The sequence below is a fragment of the Eucyclogobius newberryi genome, unplaced genomic scaffold, assembly GCF_026437365.1.
Source record: "Eucyclogobius newberryi isolate DKJ021-1_F unplaced genomic scaffold, fEucNew1.0.hap1 SCAF_2, whole genome shotgun sequence".
Taxonomy (NCBI): domain Eukaryota; kingdom Metazoa; phylum Chordata; class Actinopteri; order Gobiiformes; family Gobiidae; genus Eucyclogobius; species Eucyclogobius newberryi.
The window spans coordinates 35,300,086-35,319,125 of NW_027315834.1; the positions used below are offsets into that span (position 1 = coordinate 35,300,086).

Below are 19,040 nucleotides of genomic sequence, written 5' to 3' on the forward strand. Positions count from 1 at the left end.
AATTTGTATTTGCAGAATAAGCAGATGTGTGATAAGAAGTGCCTTGTTAATGTAGTCTGAACTTTCCATTTAACTCACTTCATAGAGGTCCAAAGTCATGCGAGAACAAAATGTATTTATAGGCAAGCGTGGCCGCGTGCTTTCATAGGCAATACAATACATGGTCAAATGTTAAAGTTATCAGTGGAGAGCAGGAGTGAAGGAGGCCTCTCCAGCGCCGCAGCCCTCCACACCTGAAGCATTTCAATTCAGTCTGACAGCACACAGCCATTCTGCGGCGCCAAGATAAAAAAAATAACAGTAGAAGAAGTGAAAGAATCAATTCTGAAGAAATGCACGAGTATTAATCTAGGAGCGAGACGATGGGACGCCACCTCCTCAAGGACCGTGCGATGATTTGAGGAGGAATTTAGATGATAATTCACGGTATAATGTGTATTCCAATACTGTAGCACAAATGTGTGATCAGTCGTTTTGTTTATTGTTCAGGGGGAACAGTGAGTGGGTGCAGCCTTGAGGATTACTTCATAATTATGCAATTTTCTCTAAAAAGGAAAAGCTATTCTTGGTGATTGCTTTTAAACAAGAAAATAGCAAAAAGGAAACTGATCAAAAATGTGCACCGCTGACTATTTATTTGTAAATGAAAAGCCAAAAGTTAGTAACGTCATGGGTTTTAGATGTTTAGTTGTTATTTGTCAACTAACAATGTTATAGTTATAGATTATGAGGATTTACAGTGACTTCAGCAGAAAGGAGTGGACATGGTGCAAATTAGCGGAAAACATGTTTAAAAAAAGAAAAAAAGTTGCCTTTTGACATGCCATTCTTCACTTTACTCGTAATTTTCTGTGTACATGATTGTTTTTCTCCCATGAAATTGCGGTCTTGCACTGTGAGTCAGACGGATGGTCGGATTAGATTATAAATTGTTTTGAGAGCTTTTCCAGTGCCACACACCCATTTGGGCAGAGCATGTCAGTATTCCTGACACAAGTGTTCCTTTTGTTGATTATAGCCTTGTATTCTGGTGTCCAAAACTTTTATAGAGTAGTTTCTCTGACAATGCATTTACTGGAATCCACCCTGAAAAGTACAGAAACACAAATAGTATACAGCACATCAGTTTGAAGCTGAACATTAAGAGCAAAATAAACAGAGTGCATCTTAAATAGCCACGGTGAGCTCTGAATGCCACTGATGCCGTCTTTATGGCACACCACATGAGATAAAGCCTTCCATTATTGCACTTGTATTGTGCATGAATGTGTCTGAGGCGCGGATTATTTCTTATCTCTATTTATTCAACATTTCGTGTGAGCCTGCGTGTCCATTTCTAAACTGCTTGTTGCTCTCCCCCATGGGCTGTGCATGCAGTAAATTGCAGACAAGAGAGCGAGCGTACCATTTTTATTGAGCTTCATTGCATATGCAGTAGATCCTATATGCCCACCCTGCTCAGGACATTACAATTTATATAGCCTGGTACAACATGCTGATTCTGGAATGGCATGTAAGACATTGTTTGCAATAAAGAAAGGATTATTCGTCACAACTTTGACGGAATTATTATTATGTTATACTATGATCCATCCTAGAAAAAATACCCTGTTCAAAATTAATATTAATTGAAATGCCAAACTAGTTCATGGCAAAAAATATATAAATTCAACATACAGCAAGATTATGACATTGTAACAATAATGTTTTGAGTGAAACAAATTTGGAATCCACAACAGTACAGTGTGATTATTGAGAATGAGAAAGAAGATGCTGTTCTCACAAGTATAAGAGTGGCAGATGGAGCGTGATAAACAGGATAATAGAGAGAACCTAGGATGTTCTTCATATTTCTGTTTAGAAGACCTTGGATATAGGACTTGTTGCTAGAACTTATGTTCTCCAGACCACAGCTTTTCCATATCTGAGGGTGATGAAGAGGGGGTGGAAGCAGTGGTAAATGTCATCAGTGTCACATTGTGATGTATTAAATAACCTTATTTTGTTTTTTATTTAGCGGGACAATTGTTGTTTTCTGGGCCATCACCTTTTACCAACATAACCATTTCCCTCATTTCCCTCAAAGTGAATATAAACTAATTCAATTAGTTTAAATAACCATAACACATTGACGTATTTATGTGTGGTCCCCTTTATACTTCTCTATGGTACAACGTTCTTTCCCACCGTGACCGCCTACACGTTTAGCATCCTAAAAGTGGATAACTAGAATACTTAAAGAGGAGATGTACTAAAAAGAACACTCCTAGGTTAAATTTAAGACATATTAATACTCTCTTATTTGGGAACTTTCTGGACCTTCTCTTCCGGGTGTAACTGTTACATACAAATCTCTAGTCATGTGACAATTTACAATTTACAACATGTGATATTGCACAAAGGCTTAATCTTGTCAATGGGTTGTCAAGAGGTTTTTGCCACCGGAGCGCTTATATTTACATATTTTAGCAACATGCATTTTTTAATTTGGCAGCCTCAAGAGTATGTGTTTTGTCTCTACAACCAGCTAAATCAACAGATTAGACAATGCTATGAGGCAGTGATGACAGAGCAGATCCACAGCACATAGGAAAGATGAAAAGACGGCCTGCTGGTGAAGGAAAGGGAGGAAACTACTCTGCAAAAGGCAAATAGGGCTCACGAGGAAATTTGATGTGAAGATCAGATAAAGCGGCTGTGCATCTTATCCATGTATGAAACAGCAGTCGAACTCAAGGCACACTGAGTGTTCCCATTCATCACACAGCATAGGAGCACTGAAGGAACTGTGCAGTGACAAGATGTGGCAATTAATTCATTGTGATACTTGTGTGATAAACAACAAAGAACATTGAGTCGTAAGTATTTGTGGGAACTTTGTAAAAAACACATTTGTAACGCTTGCCAAAAAATATATTTTCAAATTGATGTGGTGCTCCAGCTTGAGCTTGTTCTGATTTGATTTGAAGGATTTGACGTGGCAGTGGTTCTGCTGTTAAATGGGGAAAGCTCCTCAAAAAATCCCCCAAACCAGGAAGGAATGATTTGCCTGAAACCTATAAATAGAGAGGGACAGATGAGAGTCACAAGTAACTACTCAACTAAGAAGGACATGTTTTTACTTGTTAAATGTGTTAAATGTCCATAATGTACTACACTAAAGGTGCTTTGTATATATATACATATATATATATATATATATATATATATATATATATATATATATATATATATATATATATATATATATATATATATAGTTGTGCCTGCTGCTGGAGGGACCATCATGGGAGGACAAGCCCCTACACGGGATGTACCATCGGAACATTAAATGAAGTGGCTGATATCAAGAAATTCTACCAATGGTTAGAAAGAGCCGGCCTGAAGGACAGCACAGAAGCCCTGATCATGGCAGCACAGGAGCAGGCCCTGAACACCAGACCCAAGGTGTAGGCTGTGCAAAGGGGGCCCCTGAGACCATCCTGCACATAACTGCAGGGTGCGAGATGCTGGCAGGGACATCATACATGGAGCACCATAACCTGGTGGCAGAGTACAGAAACATCTGTGCAGAGTAAGACCCCAAGGACAAAGTGGGGAACACCTTCAAAGGTGGTGGAGAACGACCGAGCCAAGGTCCTCTGGGACTTCCAGATACAGACAGACCAAATGGTAATGGAGAACCAACCGGACATAGTGGTGGTTGAGAAGTGTCAGAGGAAAGCCGTGGTGGTGGACATTGCAGTGCCATGGGATGGAAACATTCGGAAAAAGGAACACGAGAAACTAGAGAAATACCAAGGCCTCAGAGAGGAGCTGGAGAAGGCCTGGAGCGTGAAGGAATCGGTGGTGCCCGTAGTGATCGGAGCACTTGGGGCAGTGACTCCCAAACTGGAGGAATAACTTGAGCAGATCCGACGAAAAACATCAGACATCTCGGTCCAGAAAAGTGCAGTGCAGTAACAGCAAAGATACTGCGCAGAACCTCAAGCTCCCAGTCCCCTGGTAGAGGACCCGAGCTTGAAAGGGCAGCACCCGCGGAGGGTGAGGTGAGAGTTTTTTAGTTGTAAGATCAATGGGCCTTATTCATGAAGCGTTCTTATGCCCAAATTTGTGCCTTCTTTTTGGCATTCACAAAATATTTTCTTAACTGAAAATCTTCTTCTGGAAGAATAAATCCTGATTCCTGGCGAATAGACAGGAGAACTCGTACGCCCAGACATTCTGCTGTTTTACAACATTATCTCTGCTATGTTGCAACCGAAATTCTAATTCCTATCTGATCAGAATCAGAATCAGAAAAGGTTTACTGCCATTGTCATTGAACACAGTTCGCAAACATAGGAACTTGTCTCAGCGTTAGGTGCAACATAAAACAATGAATAATAAAATAATAATAGCAACGACTATAGAGTCATATGGCATGCATGGATTCAGAATTTACTAATAAAATAAGGTAAAAATAAATATATTAAAAAATAAATAAATAATATAAATAGACTTGTCTCGATATACATTTACAGATGGTTGGAAATAGTTGTTTGTTATATATGTTTACTTTATGTTAAAATAATATTGGTTTCTAAAAGTGTGATCAGGAGTGATATAGCGCACAGCCCCAGCCCCAGTGCCTCTGTCCCAGCCCCAGTGCCTCTGTCCCAGCCCCAGTGCCTCTGTCCCAGCCCAAGTGCCTCTGCCCCAGCCCAAGCGCCTCTGTCCCAGCCCAAGTGCCTCTGTCCCAGCCCCAGTCCCTCTGTCCCAGCCCCAGTGCCTCTGTCTCAGGCCCAGTGCCTCTGTCCCAGCCCCAGTGCCTCTTCTCCAACTCCAGTCCCTCTGTCCCAGCCCAAGTGCCTCTGTCCCAACCCAAGTGCCTCTGTCCCAGCCCCAGTGCCTCTGTCCCAACCCAAGTGCCTCTGTCCCAGCCCAAGTGCCTCTGTCCCAGCCCAAGCGCCTCTGTCCCAGCCCCAGTGCCTCTGTCCCAGCCCCAGTGCCTCTGTCCCAGCCCAAGTGCCTCTGTCCCAGCCCCAGTCCCTCTGTTCCAGCCCCAGTGCCTCTGTCCCAGCCCAAGGGCCTCTGTCCCAACCCCAGTGCCTCTGTCCCAGCCCAAGGGCCTCTGTCCCAACCCCAGTGCCTCTGTCCCAGCCCAAGTGCCTCTGGCCCAGCCCAAGTGCCTCTGTCCCAGCCCAAATGCCTCTGTCCCAGCCCCAGTGCCTCTGTCCCAGCTCCAGTGCCTCTGTCCCAGCCCCAGTGCCTCTGTCCCAGCCCAAGTACCTCTGTCCCAGCCCAAGTGCCTCTGCCCCAGCCCAAGCGCCTCTGTCCCAGCCCAAGTGCCTCTGTCCCAGCCCCAGTCCCTCTGTCCCAGCCCCAGTGCCTCTGTCCCAGCCCAAGGGCCTCTGTCCCAACCCCAGTGCCTCTGTCCCAGCCCAAGGGCCTCTGTCCCAGCCCAAGGGCCTCTGTCCCAGCCCCAGTGCCTCTGTCCCAACCCCAGTGCCTCTGGCCCAGCCCAAGTGCCCCTGGCCCAGCCCAAATGCCTCTGTCCCAGCCCCAGTGCCTTTGTCCCAGCCCCAGTGCCTCTGTCCCAGCCCCAGTCCCTCTGTCCCAGCCCCAGTGCCTCTGTCTCAGCCCCAGTGCCTCTGTCCCAGCCCCAGTGCCTCTGTCCCAGCCCCAGTCCCTCTGTCTCAGCCCCAGTGCCTCTGTCCCAGCCCCAGTGCCTCTGTCCCAGCCCCAGTGCCTCTGTCCCAGCTCCAGTGTCTCCCGTGAGACGGTGGCATGCAGAAAACGCAATACAAACTATAGAAGCCCTGGTTTATTTCACGTGTGTGACTTAAATATCTTTTCTCTGAGTGTGCTCATGTGTGTTTGGACACTTAACAACAGTGATTATCTATACAAGTGCGACTTTCTCGTTCACATTCTTTTTTTCCTCCTCTCTCCATCTCAGTGTTGTCCAGTGGAGCCCATATTTGGAAATTTAGAGGGTGTTTTTTAACAATCACATATTCATTTGATGTAAATAAACATGTAAGCGAGTGAGGTGGTGCTGCAACAGAATTAGAAAAGGTTTGTTGCTATTTTGTTGCTATTACATAATTCACAAACATAGGAACTTGCTTTGTTGATTCACTCATTAAAGAGGGAATTTGTCGTCTTAAGAGCTCGTCAAGAATCTGATGCAGAGTTCACACAGCATTTTCTTAAAGTGGAAGATACGAACATTTTCTAAGAAATCTTTCTTGAATGAGCCCATTGTGTGGACCTACATTAGACATTTGCTATAGACATATATGCTATATCTAGACAATAAATAATAAAAATGTTATGAAGTACTTTGTGTAGCGAGGGCTCTTGTCTATCCTGAAGTAGCTCACATATGGCCTCATATTTGGACGACTGGCCATGAAACAACAATCACAAAAACTTTAGAATGTCACGAACACGTTTGGGGAAACTTGATCATTCAAGCCTTTACGTTCAGCTCACATGATCGACTCTAGTCTTACAAGTGCATAGAGCATATGAGAAATGTTATGAGTCAATGTCATGGCTTGATGGATGTCATCAGTGCTTGTCCGTGCATGTTCATTGCCTTATTATCAGACCCTCCTAATCAATCAGTGAGTAGGGAAAACATTTACCGGCATTTGCGCATGAAGATCAATCATGAGCATCTAAAGCCGAGGCACCATACACCGAGAAGAAACACTGCGTCGGTGTAAGATTGATGCGTTGGCATGTACAGTAAATAGGCTGACGGGCATCCGCTCAGACAGTTACATAATCAGGGCTTTTTATCCAGACATGTGCCCCCCACCCCCTCCGGGCTGCAGCCTCAGAGCACATAATGAAGAGCTTGTGGAGATGTCCATCGAGATCTATGACCACAAACACACACAGACAACCCCTCCCACCCGCACTCACGATGCTGATAAAGCAATCCCAGCATCCCACTCTTTAAGGACAGCCCCTGCAGTTGCATGCAGGGAACACCAAGTACTAGGAAATTGCATTACAGCCGTTCCCTTCAGACTATTTAAAAATGGAAACATTGGAGGATGGTGTTATTGCTTGGGTCCCTGAGAAGGGTCTATCCAAAGCACTCCTCTTCGTAATGTGTGATTGTTGTTTTAAAACAATTGAAACCGCTCTCGCACAAAGATGCCAGAGTCTGACATTAAATAGCTTTTTCACCATATCCATATTAATGAGAAAGGCACTTTTAACTTGTGCGCAGTTTCTATGGCAGCCACAATTACCTGGCTACCTGGCCTTTACTGTTGTGACAGATTTACACTTGATTCGACCATTCGTTAGGTAATTGAAGTTATGATGGGTTTTAATAGCATATTTGATGTTAACAATGGACTGTCCAGTGGCAGTTTGCCCTATACTTCCTTAGCCAGTGAATACATACTTATAGCTTTATGGAGTCTGCTTGTCAGTCTTTCAAAAAAGTTTAAAATGGACACATATTCATCCGTCACTTCCGTTTGACTCAAATGTCTGTTGAACCTCTTCCGCCTTAACGCTATGTTTATGAGCCATTGGGAAAACAAACACCTGCTTTAATAAACACAGACTTATTCTCCGGTGAAGTCGTTATGTTGTAAGTTAGACTTTAACATGCTGCCTATGATTATCCACCCATGACTTGTTGTCCATTATGTAATATTTAAATATTGATTATCTTAGCATGACTCCGGGGAAAACTCAATAAGTATAGAATTAAAGCAGAAGCTGTTCCACGTTCAAGTATCTGCACGGGGCTGTGCACAGAACCTGTTGGTGGAAAAAACATAATTCTAATTGCAAACAAGGCCAAATAATGCCCTATTTCTCAAAAAAAAGTCTCAAAATAGGATTGAGATCCTATGTTGTCAAATTATTGATAATTTACTACTTATAATTTTACCTTGTATATTTTTGGTTGTCTTGTTTTATTACTTGCGTTTTATTAATTGCGTATCTGTCATGTGATGGTTTTCCACTGCTATTTATAGAACCTGTTGTCATTTTTAGGCCCGAGTCCCAGCAGGGCGGAGGGCCTATTGCTTCTGCAATGATGCTGAAGGCCCTCCCATCACCGCTGGCAATAAGCAGGAAAAGAGCCCTTATCAAAGGTGTGGAAGAGCTACTCTTGTTATGAGATAATAGTGAACAAGACATTTTGACTTTTTGAGCTTTTAACCATGTTATAACATTGTTCCCTCATTAAAATACATACCTGGAGTAGCATTTAGCTTCATTTGAGCTAGTCTGATGAATCCTGGTTAGAAAGTTCTTTCCCCTCAAGCGTCAAAAACACTCAACTGACATTTCCTCGATCTGTGACGTGGCTCTGATAAAAATATGCTGGTTTATAAATTATAAATCCTCACCAGACTTATTATATTGTATTATAAATTATATATCTATTTTTATATAATTGCCTGTCAATGGCAGATATCATTGATTGATGTTGATAATGATACAATTATTATTCCATGCTTGTAAAATCGTTGAATTGTTGAATATGACTACAATATCTATCTTCATTAATAAAAAGTGGGGGAAATGAGCACTAGAGTGTTGCTTTGTACCTCAAAACATCCCATAAGGTTAAGGATCTTTAAGTTTTTAGTCTTCTTAGGTCAGCCAGGTTGATTAACCAGCAGCAGCTTGTTGGCACATTTACAGCTCCCGCTCTCCAGCTCCTGCATGTCGGCTCTGCCTTGGGTCGGCCCAGTGATGAGAAGCTGGGACAGGCCCATAATATACTATAGGCTACATTCAATGCACCCTCCTGAAGCATCCTGATGGTACATTTTGTGATGTCTCCTCCTCCTGCAGTCCCTTGGGTAAAAACCCCCACTGCCCAAAAACTTGCAATTTTGGCATTTTTGCACATAAAAATCCTTATTTCCATATGAAAACATGACATCTTGTATTATATTTGTTTTTTACATTTATGTGGATAAACTACAGAAGTTTCAAATGGAAGATTTTTTTTTTTCCACCAGCAGCATCTCGGTGTAACACTCCAACTAACACAAAAAAACCACAACAAAAATCAATGAAAGATATGCAGACAATGGTGAACCATTTCCATGAGGCTTAGGCAGAAAAAAGGTGGAGTTTAGAGTTTGGATAAGGCTCAGTTCTGGTGCACTCTTAAACACTAACTTCAGTTTAAAAGCAACACAGAAACTTTCACTTCACCAGCTCACAGCCAATCAGAGTGCACACTCATGGGGGAATTAACTGGCCATCAGCAAGAGAAGATTGCCATCAACATCCAGGCATACCAAGATATGTTCAAGCCTCATCATCGTGATAATCTCATGAATAATTTCCATTAACTTAAAATAGAACGGCCGGAAGATATTTGAATTATCCGCCTACACAATAAGGAATCAGGAGACGGGTTCATGGTGGGGCGTAGAAATCCTAAATACACATTTTAAAAATTAATCCAAAACCACATAGATAATTAATATGCACGAACAGTTCTACAAAGCCTGGTTAAAACTGTTTTTTTTTTACATTTTTATTGCATAACAGACACTTGTGATCTGTGCCTTAAATCCAATCTTACAATCTTCTAATTCTACTAAATACACCTTTCTCTGGATCATTGACAACTTTTCCTCACATTACAGAATAAAATGGATGAGGTTACATGATTGTTATCTTGACAGTGCATCTTCTAAACAGACTTGTGTGTATCAAACAGTACAACCACAGGGTTTATCCTTTTATCTGCTCTCCTGTCACCTCCTCAACTTTACAGCTCAACTCTGCGCTTTCACTTCAAAACCCAGTATGACATTGTTCTGTTTATGATCTTCATGCAGTACATGCTAAACACGCTTGTAATATATGCAGCCATTTATAAATCATTTTATAAGTCTAGTTCTACAAGGACCAATGGTTTAAACATGAATTAAACATATCTGGTCTCTCAAGACTATGGTTCTCCAATAGCTATGTTATAATTCTAAGTAATTTACATTGAGAGCAGGTATTTTTTCTTCTTCTTTATGTCATAATTCACTTGGGGCTTACAGAACCTTGGGCCATTTGTATGAATAATGGTCCTTATTGAACTTCAAGCTTTTCCACTTGGAAGTGTCAAGCTATTGTAACCTATTATTACATGCAAATGTTACATTAATAAAGACTTTGCAGCTTGACATTTAAATACTCTTCATTACGAGAGGAAGGAATTTCAGCAAAGTATAGAATAATTTTAGCAATCTAAAGAGAAACTAACATTTTTAACGTTAGTTTCAATCAGGGTTATGATATATTATCAAAATAGAGCTTTATGAGCTTTTTATAATGGTTAATCCTCATTATTAGTTAAAATGGAGACTCCACGTGATACATGTACATACATACATATAAAAATGTCCCGTTACCACTTAAAAAACGTTCATGACAATCTGCTGCTTAGTACATTGAAATATCTCTAAAAAACGGCTCATCACTTCTGCAGCAACAGGAAGTCAAAGGACCTGTTTCTATTACTAAGCCGCTTTATATCAATGTTGCAGTTCACAATGAAAAACAAGTTAAATGATCATCTATTTATGTTAAAGTTCAATACTAAGTAGCAGAAAAAAAATATTATACCTAAAAACATGAAATGTCGCCTGTAAGGAAAAGCAAAGCTGCAAAACATCGTGTCCAGTGGCATGTTCAAACCCGTAAGAATACTGAGACATAGTCAAAAGTGGTCATTTGTTTAAAGACCTAATAAACAGCTTCTAAATTCACTGTTTATTCACTGTTATACACATCCATTTTTCAGCAGACATGGCGTTGGTGCATGAGACCGGAGCCAGACGCCTATCTCCCTTCAGTCTAGAGAGCCTCCCTGGTGCTACAGTAAACACAGACTCCGAGGATATGTCAGAGCTCTGCAACCACAACGCTTGAGGACTACTCCACAATTTCTGTGAGTGCCAACACACTTTCAGCTTTTATGGTACGATTAAACATTAAAAGAACCTAATGTTTATGCTTTCATTATGTTGTTGTTTTCTATGTTAACACTGGATGAGTTGAGTAAAATAAGTTGTTTTGCGTTTTATAATTTGGTGTTTAAACATGAGTGCTTTTGGGGATGGTAAAAATAACAAAAATGAATCCAAACCAAACCCAGATTGTAATCACCAGTAATTAAAAAGTCTGTAACTGATTAACAGGCTTTGAAGAAGGTAAGTCCTCATGCAACAAAGCAACATAAGCATACATGCAGTAAACAACATTAGCAAAGTCCAGTGCTGACGATCCATTGTATATTCTGCAGCTCAGTGCCACTTGAATGTTTAGTTTTCCCCGTTTCAGTCCAAAAAGCCTCTGCTCTTGGTGTTGTGGCCAGTCTATAAAGTTTACAATAGCAGTCCACTCTCAGACACAGCCTCAATTGCACTGTCAGTTTTGTATATGTTTGTTTTGATGAAGCATGATTGGGCAAAGCACCTCATCTGACTGTTATATTTGACAAGGACATTTTCCAGAGACTGTCTCCAAAAGCTATCGTATCAGGTGTCACACTGGCCTGGCACCAAATAGAGACAAGAGTGATGTTATGTACCTCTGCGTACAAGCACTTTAAATCATCTAGGTCACTACTCACACTGAGAATGCAGGCACACTTTATCAGCTGATATGGCACCTACACACAGAGTTTGATGATGGTCCATAGGTCTTCCTCTTCATCATAATCCTGCTGCCCACAGGCATATCTCTGATGGAGAGGTACAAACTATCGCTGCATGTTGTTGTGGATGTGTGACTCAGTGTATGCTGCTCTACACTGTGCCCCAACTTTGTACTACTACCAATATAGTTACCACCACAAGGTCGACCAAACATATCACATACTAACATACTATTTCAACTAATAGTGTTGCTGTTTTTATTTGGATAGACATTCTAAAATATATAGAAAGTGCTGGAATAAATTAGTCACTGACAAACCTACATGTCATACAAATAACAATATTACCTTTAGAACATGTTACATACAATGCCTGGTTTGAAAAGTAGGTACGTGAAGCGAAGCGTCTCATTAACGTTTTACAACATTTGGATTTGTATTATTATGTCTAAGGTCTCCAAGCAATGTCAAGAAATATAGGTTTAGCCATTTAGTGAGATGTAACATTCACTTCCACATATTGTACAAAAAGCCAGCTCTAGTTTTTGAGAACCTTTCCCATTTAGGAAGCTACGGCTTGACCATTTTTTATCCCATCCACCTTGTTATATCAGGGCCAGACACGCTTACACTGATAGAGACTCACGGGAGTGCTCTTGCCCACATACCTGCTCATAAGTTTACAGCTAATACATATGTATTGCAGGGCCAAACACTATCCATTAACTGCAATGGGAGCCTGCGAGTGGTACTTAGACGTGTCATATGCATGAGGTAATGGTGGTCTATGTCTGATAATCCTCTTGGCAATTAATGCTATCGCTCCCTGCACGGGCCAAGCACCACCCAGCTGCATGTATCAAGCTGCTATCCAGGACTGTAACATTTTTAAGCAGACTTTGGCAAAATATACAACTACATTGATTAGAAAGTGTTAATACAATGTAGATTGATGGCATCTGTCTATGCATTGTTCCACAGTGATGCATGTGACGACAATGCATGTATGTGAAGTTTCCACAATGAGAAGCAGCCTAGAAAAGACTGCATTTAAACAGATATGATTCTGAGAAGAACTGAGAAGTGTAGTCACTGCTGTTCAAAGTAATTACTAGAGGGAATTTTTGCAGAATTTTGTCTTTGAATTATGTCTTGATCAAAATCCACAACAAAAATCTTTACTTCTTAGACCAAAGTTTTATAATGTTGCAGACGAACCAGACAACAACAGATTGTTAATGTGATAACAGGGAAGATATCTAAAAAATGTGCAGCCAGTAGATAAGTACTCTAAATGGCACGAAAGGTCATGTGGAAAATGATCTATTATACATCAAGTTGTATTTCCATGTTTTTTGGTAAATTACAAATACATTGCCATGGAAACCTAAACATAGATGAGCCTTCAGAAAAAAGAGGGAAAACAGCACTAATGGTAATATTGTCATGAAGAAATCTATCAAACTCCGTGTCCACTCAATGCCCCTGCTGAATGGTGTTTTCAGTTTGTCCATTGTGAACATTTCATTTTCCTACTCGCATTCTGCTGTAGTCTCTGCTCGGTTTGTAGCCTAGTCGCTTATTGATTGAATTGTTGTGGCTCGTGTGAGCGAAGGCTGTGGCGGGGGCTGGTAGTCAGAGGTGTGCTCGATTGTTGAGGAAGCAGATATTGATTGCACTTAAAGTGACAAGATTGAGGAGAGCTATTTTGACACGTTATCCCCACTACAGCCAATGGACAAAGTATGGGTCTGCCGACTATACGCATTGATTTCTATATAAAGCATGTGTGAAGCTTAAAAGTATATCAAACATTTTATAGCAATGTATAGTTGGACACTTTTGTTGATATAAGAAGACAAGTTACTGCTATAGAAAGTCATAAAAAGCTGTGTGTAAACTTGATGGAAAGGCTCTAATGTTCTCTGAGGCAGACAGACTGGCACTTGAGAAATCAGGTGTTATATGGAGGATTTCTTTGTGCATAATTCATGCAAGGCATAAAATTGATATAGCCTCTGAGCCCGTTATGATCATCCATCAAACGGAAACTTTCTTCAAGGTTTGGTTGTCAACGTGAAATAACAAATGTAGCAGCACAGTACAATATAATTACAGGGTAACAATGGCCCAGAGGCAGGGGAATGTGACTTCATTGAGAGTCTCTTGTTCAACAACCAAGTGAAACACTAGAGGCTTTTTATGTTGAGCATGGTACTACCAAAATGACTGACATTGTGGCTGTGGTGACCACAGTTGTTTTCTACCCCGGCCCAATCCTATAGAACAGGATTCCTCATGTGGCCAAACTTCCACAAATTGGCGGCTCAATTCTTTTTTACAGCAGAACACTTGCAGAGTGTTGTACATTCAACTTAAGATAGTACGCTAGCCAAATAGCAGCATCAAATCGGAGAACATGGGAACACAGGCCAATATGTGTCTATTCACCTGCATTTTAATAAAAAGAAAGGCCGTGGCTGCAGAGCCGCGGCGCGGTCAAATGGCCCAGTCCCAGTGCTGGGAAAGTTCACTTTCACACATTTTGAAAATGAACTAGTTCAGTTCATAGTTCATAATTCGAAATTTTGAACTAAGTTCACAGCGCCAAAAAATGAACTAGTTCAGTTATTTTTTTCAATATTATGCCGTAATGTTTCTAAATTATTTCCACAGCCCAAATACAACCACAGGCAGCAATTATTTTATTAGTTTAATGCTGAAACAATGTGTCAGATTTCATCTTCATATCCAATTTTGAATCCTTACCCAACCAGGGGCAAAGTTCGCACAGTAATGCAGATTGTCCCTATCCTCACCAATCTTATCATAAAACTCACGTAACTGGTCGTAGGGCGACTTCTGCTGCTCTGTGGCTGTCGCGTCCATGCTGCTTTTTGTTTTGATGCGCATGCGCAGTGCGGTGCGACACGCAAAATCTCTGTCTGCGCTTTCGGCCTCTACAACTCTGGAGCTCTCACACTTGCCAGGCTCTGGTCGGGCAACATAACAGTGTTTTTCACCTGGAAGTCTTTAGAAATCTGACAGTTCATTGAACAAAAATAAAAAGAAAGAACGTGTCGTTCACAGACACCAGAATGAACGCGTTCATATTATCGTTCTTCAGCAGTAATACCGTTCGTTCAGTTCATGTTCACCAAAATTATGAACGCGTTCATGAACTTTCGTTCAATGAACGCATTCAGGCACAACACTGCGCGGCACGGCCAAATAGCCTCATGGTTAACCCTAACCTTAACCTTAACCTTAACCTTAAACTTAAACTTAAACTTAAACTTAAACTTAAACTTAAACTTAAACTTAAACTTAAACTTAAACTTAAACTTAAACTTAAACTTAAACTTAAACTTAAACTTAAACTTAAACTTAAACTTAACCCTAACCCTAACCCTAACCCTAACCCTAACCTTAACCTTAACCTTAACCTTAACCTTAACCTCAACCTTAACCTCAACCCTAACCTTAAAACGGCGTGGTCAAATAGCGCAGCAGTTTCAGGAGCCGCGGCACAAAATAACATGGCAGTTTCGTCCACGTGGCGCGGCTCTGTAGACTCTCCCAAACAGAAAATGTAGGCGAATAGACACAGAGCGAGGGAAGGACAACTGAGGATACAAACACAGATGATGAAACACCTAACACAAGTCCCCACAAAGATGCAGGTGAGGGGACGAGCCATTGGATGTGACGCGTAAATGACAGGTAGTCCGAGAAAAAAAACAAAAGTACAAAGAATATAAGACACGGACAGGCAATTCCAAGATAAAAGGACTGACGAATTCTTATTTTTTCATTCACTGTGCTTGATGTGCAAACCAAGTGGTGCTGGATGTACTCACACATGTACACTTTAGACTGGTGTTTTTATTGTGGAATGTTTTGAATATGAAGGAGATGCTTCTGTGCAGGTGATGTTTTGTCTGCCAATGCAGCACGGTGACGCAGCAGTTAGCACCTCACAGCAAGAAGATCCTGGGTTTGATTCCTGGGTGGCACGCATGCAAGCTTTCTGTGTTCTCCCCATGTCTGCACAGGTTTACATCGGGGGCTTCGGTTTCCTCTACCACTAAAAACATGTACAATAGGCTCCTCCCCTCTGGGGCCAGGACTTCCCTGAAAAAGAGATTCTAAATCTCAGTGGGAATTTCCTGGTTAAATAAAAGTCAATAAATGAAACTACATTCCTCCTAAGAAAAAGAAGAGGACCACTGCTAAAGACCCTTTAAAATGCTTGGTCAAATATTCTAAATACTGGAATGGAGGCGACTGGAGTGAACCATAATATATTTTCAATAATTAGGGCAACTGATCTAAATAAGGTTTGTGCCTCAAACGAACATGCTAAGTGTCTGTCATAACCTCCTGTTAAATAAACAAATACAATAAAGTATTTATTATCTTTAAACTAGGCTCTGATATCACTCACATACTCTCAAAACTACCTTGATTCTATCGTGATATTTTAAGGTTAATCCCAGTTTCTTGCCTCCAGTCTGGAATTTAGAATGTTTTTGTTCACAAACTGTTAAAGGGTCCATAGGTGATCAGTGAATTTAGGGAAATGTAGGTGAAGGAGCATTTTTTGTGTCCATGCGGATGCTTTAGCTGTCTCTCTACCATTGTACCATTTAAAAGGGCTTAGGCTTTATCGCTTGCAAATCTCTGTGGCGTTCTGATTCTGCGTGTAGTACTATTTTCTATGATTAGCTGTATTCTATGATGTCCTGTAGTAATTCACGCTCACCATGGAGGAATTGCTTTAATAACAAAACACGCTTATCCCTTATCTCAGTCATTGACCACCGAGACACAAAAACACGGCGTGGCAATTGCGGAACGGCCATTTCAAGCCCCTACATTTGCTCTGATGGATATTGCATAAATCCGTCACTATAATCTTCCAGGAAATTGCACAGGTGTTTCAAGAGGGCTAATGGAGATATGGCTGCACAGTTTAACAATGAGAAAGAGAAATGTGTCAGGGAAAGGCATCACACTAAACAAAGAAATAACATGATAACAATTCATTATGTGCAATGCTTCAGTGATTTTTCAGCCTGCATTGTGGCTTAAACATGTCACCTAAAAGTAGAATGAAAGGCAATTGTTCAATTATACTGCTATAATATTCTAATATAAGCGATACGGTGCTAAATTATTTAGTTTAAAAGCCTATTCCGAAAATAACGTGCATAAAGGTTAGCGGTAAAGATAAGATTTAAAGTCTAGAGTAAGGAAACAACAGAAAAGCTGAGAGTAGAACCAGCTTTTCTTTTCGTCTTCTATTGCTTCAAATGCTTCTAAAACGTCACCATTGGATTATTGGTAAGTGTCGAAACAGGTCTCTTATGTGTCTGAAAGGGAATCTAAAAGTGTAAAAAGTATGATGTTATTGTCACTCTGTGTTAAAGATTTAGGGGATTTGAATGAATGCGGCCTGCGAGGGTTGAATAGTTGATGTGCCTTTCATGTAATGTTAATTTTTGATAGGAGAATGTTCTGATAATATCATTCTCATACACTATGCAACAGCCAAAGATGATTCATTTATTTTATATTAAGGCCAAATTTGTTGCGTCTCTATATGGGCATGAGCTGTAGCTGCAACATGGCTGAAAGGCATATTTTTAATTGATTAGTTAGATGTGACAGGCGAGTGCATGCTGCCTCGGGTAACTGTGTGTGGATACATGTGAAAGTACAAGTACAAATATATTCCAGCACACCAACTTCTTACACGGTTCGACATTAAATTTGTACGCTACATGTTTCCTAATGTCATGCATACTATCGTGGGTAATTTCTATTTTAATCATTGTATAACTGTTCACTCATTCAGTTGTTTGTCAGCTGGAATTGTTTTGTTACTTAAGTATAAGTACAGATATGTGTGCAAAAAAGGAACATACTTAAGGAAAGGTTTTGGAGTACTGGAGTAAAAAATACTTAATAAGGAAAAAGGTAATTCTCACAGATTTCGAGAACTTTTAACACATTGAATGTAGTGATTTTGATCAAGAATTGTGCAGATCTTTGGTCAACAAAGATCAATTAAAATACATGTCTTAACTTGTCTTGTTGTTTTGTTTGTGTGTATTTTTTTTTGCTCAAAGCTCTTTTACAAAGAACATGCTAAAAAATAACTTCTCAAACCAAATGACTATTCACTTTCTACTTTTCAGTCCAGTTAAAAAAACATTAGTGGAGTAAAATAGTACACTTTAGTTTCAAATCTAGTAAAGTAAAAGTAAAAAGTATCCAATATCCTGTATTAGTAAATAACAAAATAAAAGACAGATGCCCAAAAATGTTATCTAAGTTCATTGCTTTGCGTTAATTTCCACCACTGATTGCTGCCTTACTAAATGTGCATGTTGTTTTAGCTATTTCTTTTCTTTTACTAGAACACAGATCAACAAAAAATGTCATTAGCTTTTAAATGTGACATAAGAAGTGCACTTTTCCTCCATCAAGCACCTTCTTTTGTCACACACGGACTCAATTAATGATTCTGAATAGGGCAAAAAGACAGGGGCCAAGCATAACATCTTACGCTCTTTAACTTCCTGACCTCCATTTTATTACCCAGCATGCATTGTGACACAAGCAATAGATATGAGCTGCCTGGCAACCACCAATTAAGGTCACATAATATCCTTCAAACATGGGCTTATTCCTTAATCAAAGCTTGGAGAATAATGAGCTAAAGTAAACAGTAATTACTGGATCCAGGTCATTGATTACAGTTCTGTCTCCTGACGAAGTCCTCTGGGAATTTGCAGGGGACACCGACGTTTCCAAATATCTCTTTGATGGCCATGTGACCCTTAGGAAGAAATCATCAATCTTCCCGAGTGTGAATTAATGGTTATTTACAGCCAAATGTACATAGATTTATGTCATGCCCTCATTATTAAACCAGTATCCAAATACATTATCTGTCCGTTAATACATTAATGGGCTGCCCAAACATTCAATTATGCATGACTTATAGATCTATAGTGAAATTGTGACTGCCAAGCATGCTGGCAACACATCAAAAGATCCGTCTGAAGAAAAGAAGTGATTAGTTAGTCACATGGCATTTAAATATAGAAACATCTGAAGTGTAGCATTAGTGGAAAGAATCAATCACTCCACTGTATTAAGCTGGCAGTTGGAAATGATGTGATAACTCGTCATGCATCAATCATTATTTCTTTTACCTGAAGTATTTTAGTGTGTGGTCCTGGCTCTGAAATATACCATATTTAGTATAATGGAATCAGAGGGGTCATGCCAATCAAATCATGACCCTTAGCCACTATAACTTTATACTGTTTGTCCTTTAGTTTGTACTCTATCGCCTTGAGGTCAGTGTAGGACTGTGGGGCTC

General features: G+C 40.4%; 1 protein-coding gene across 1 annotated transcript in view; it reads left to right on the forward strand.

The window, feature by feature from the left end:
• The window catches only part of chrm2a (cholinergic receptor, muscarinic 2a), a 162,312-nt gene that overhangs the window by 17,316 nt on the left and 125,956 nt on the right, over positions 1 to 19,040 (forward strand). Inside the window, exon 3 of the mRNA XM_072455167.1 lies at positions 10,790 to 10,936. The gene's annotated coding sequence lies outside the window, so the exon portion shown is untranslated. The remainder of the gene's footprint in view (positions 1 to 10,789; positions 10,937 to 19,040) is intronic.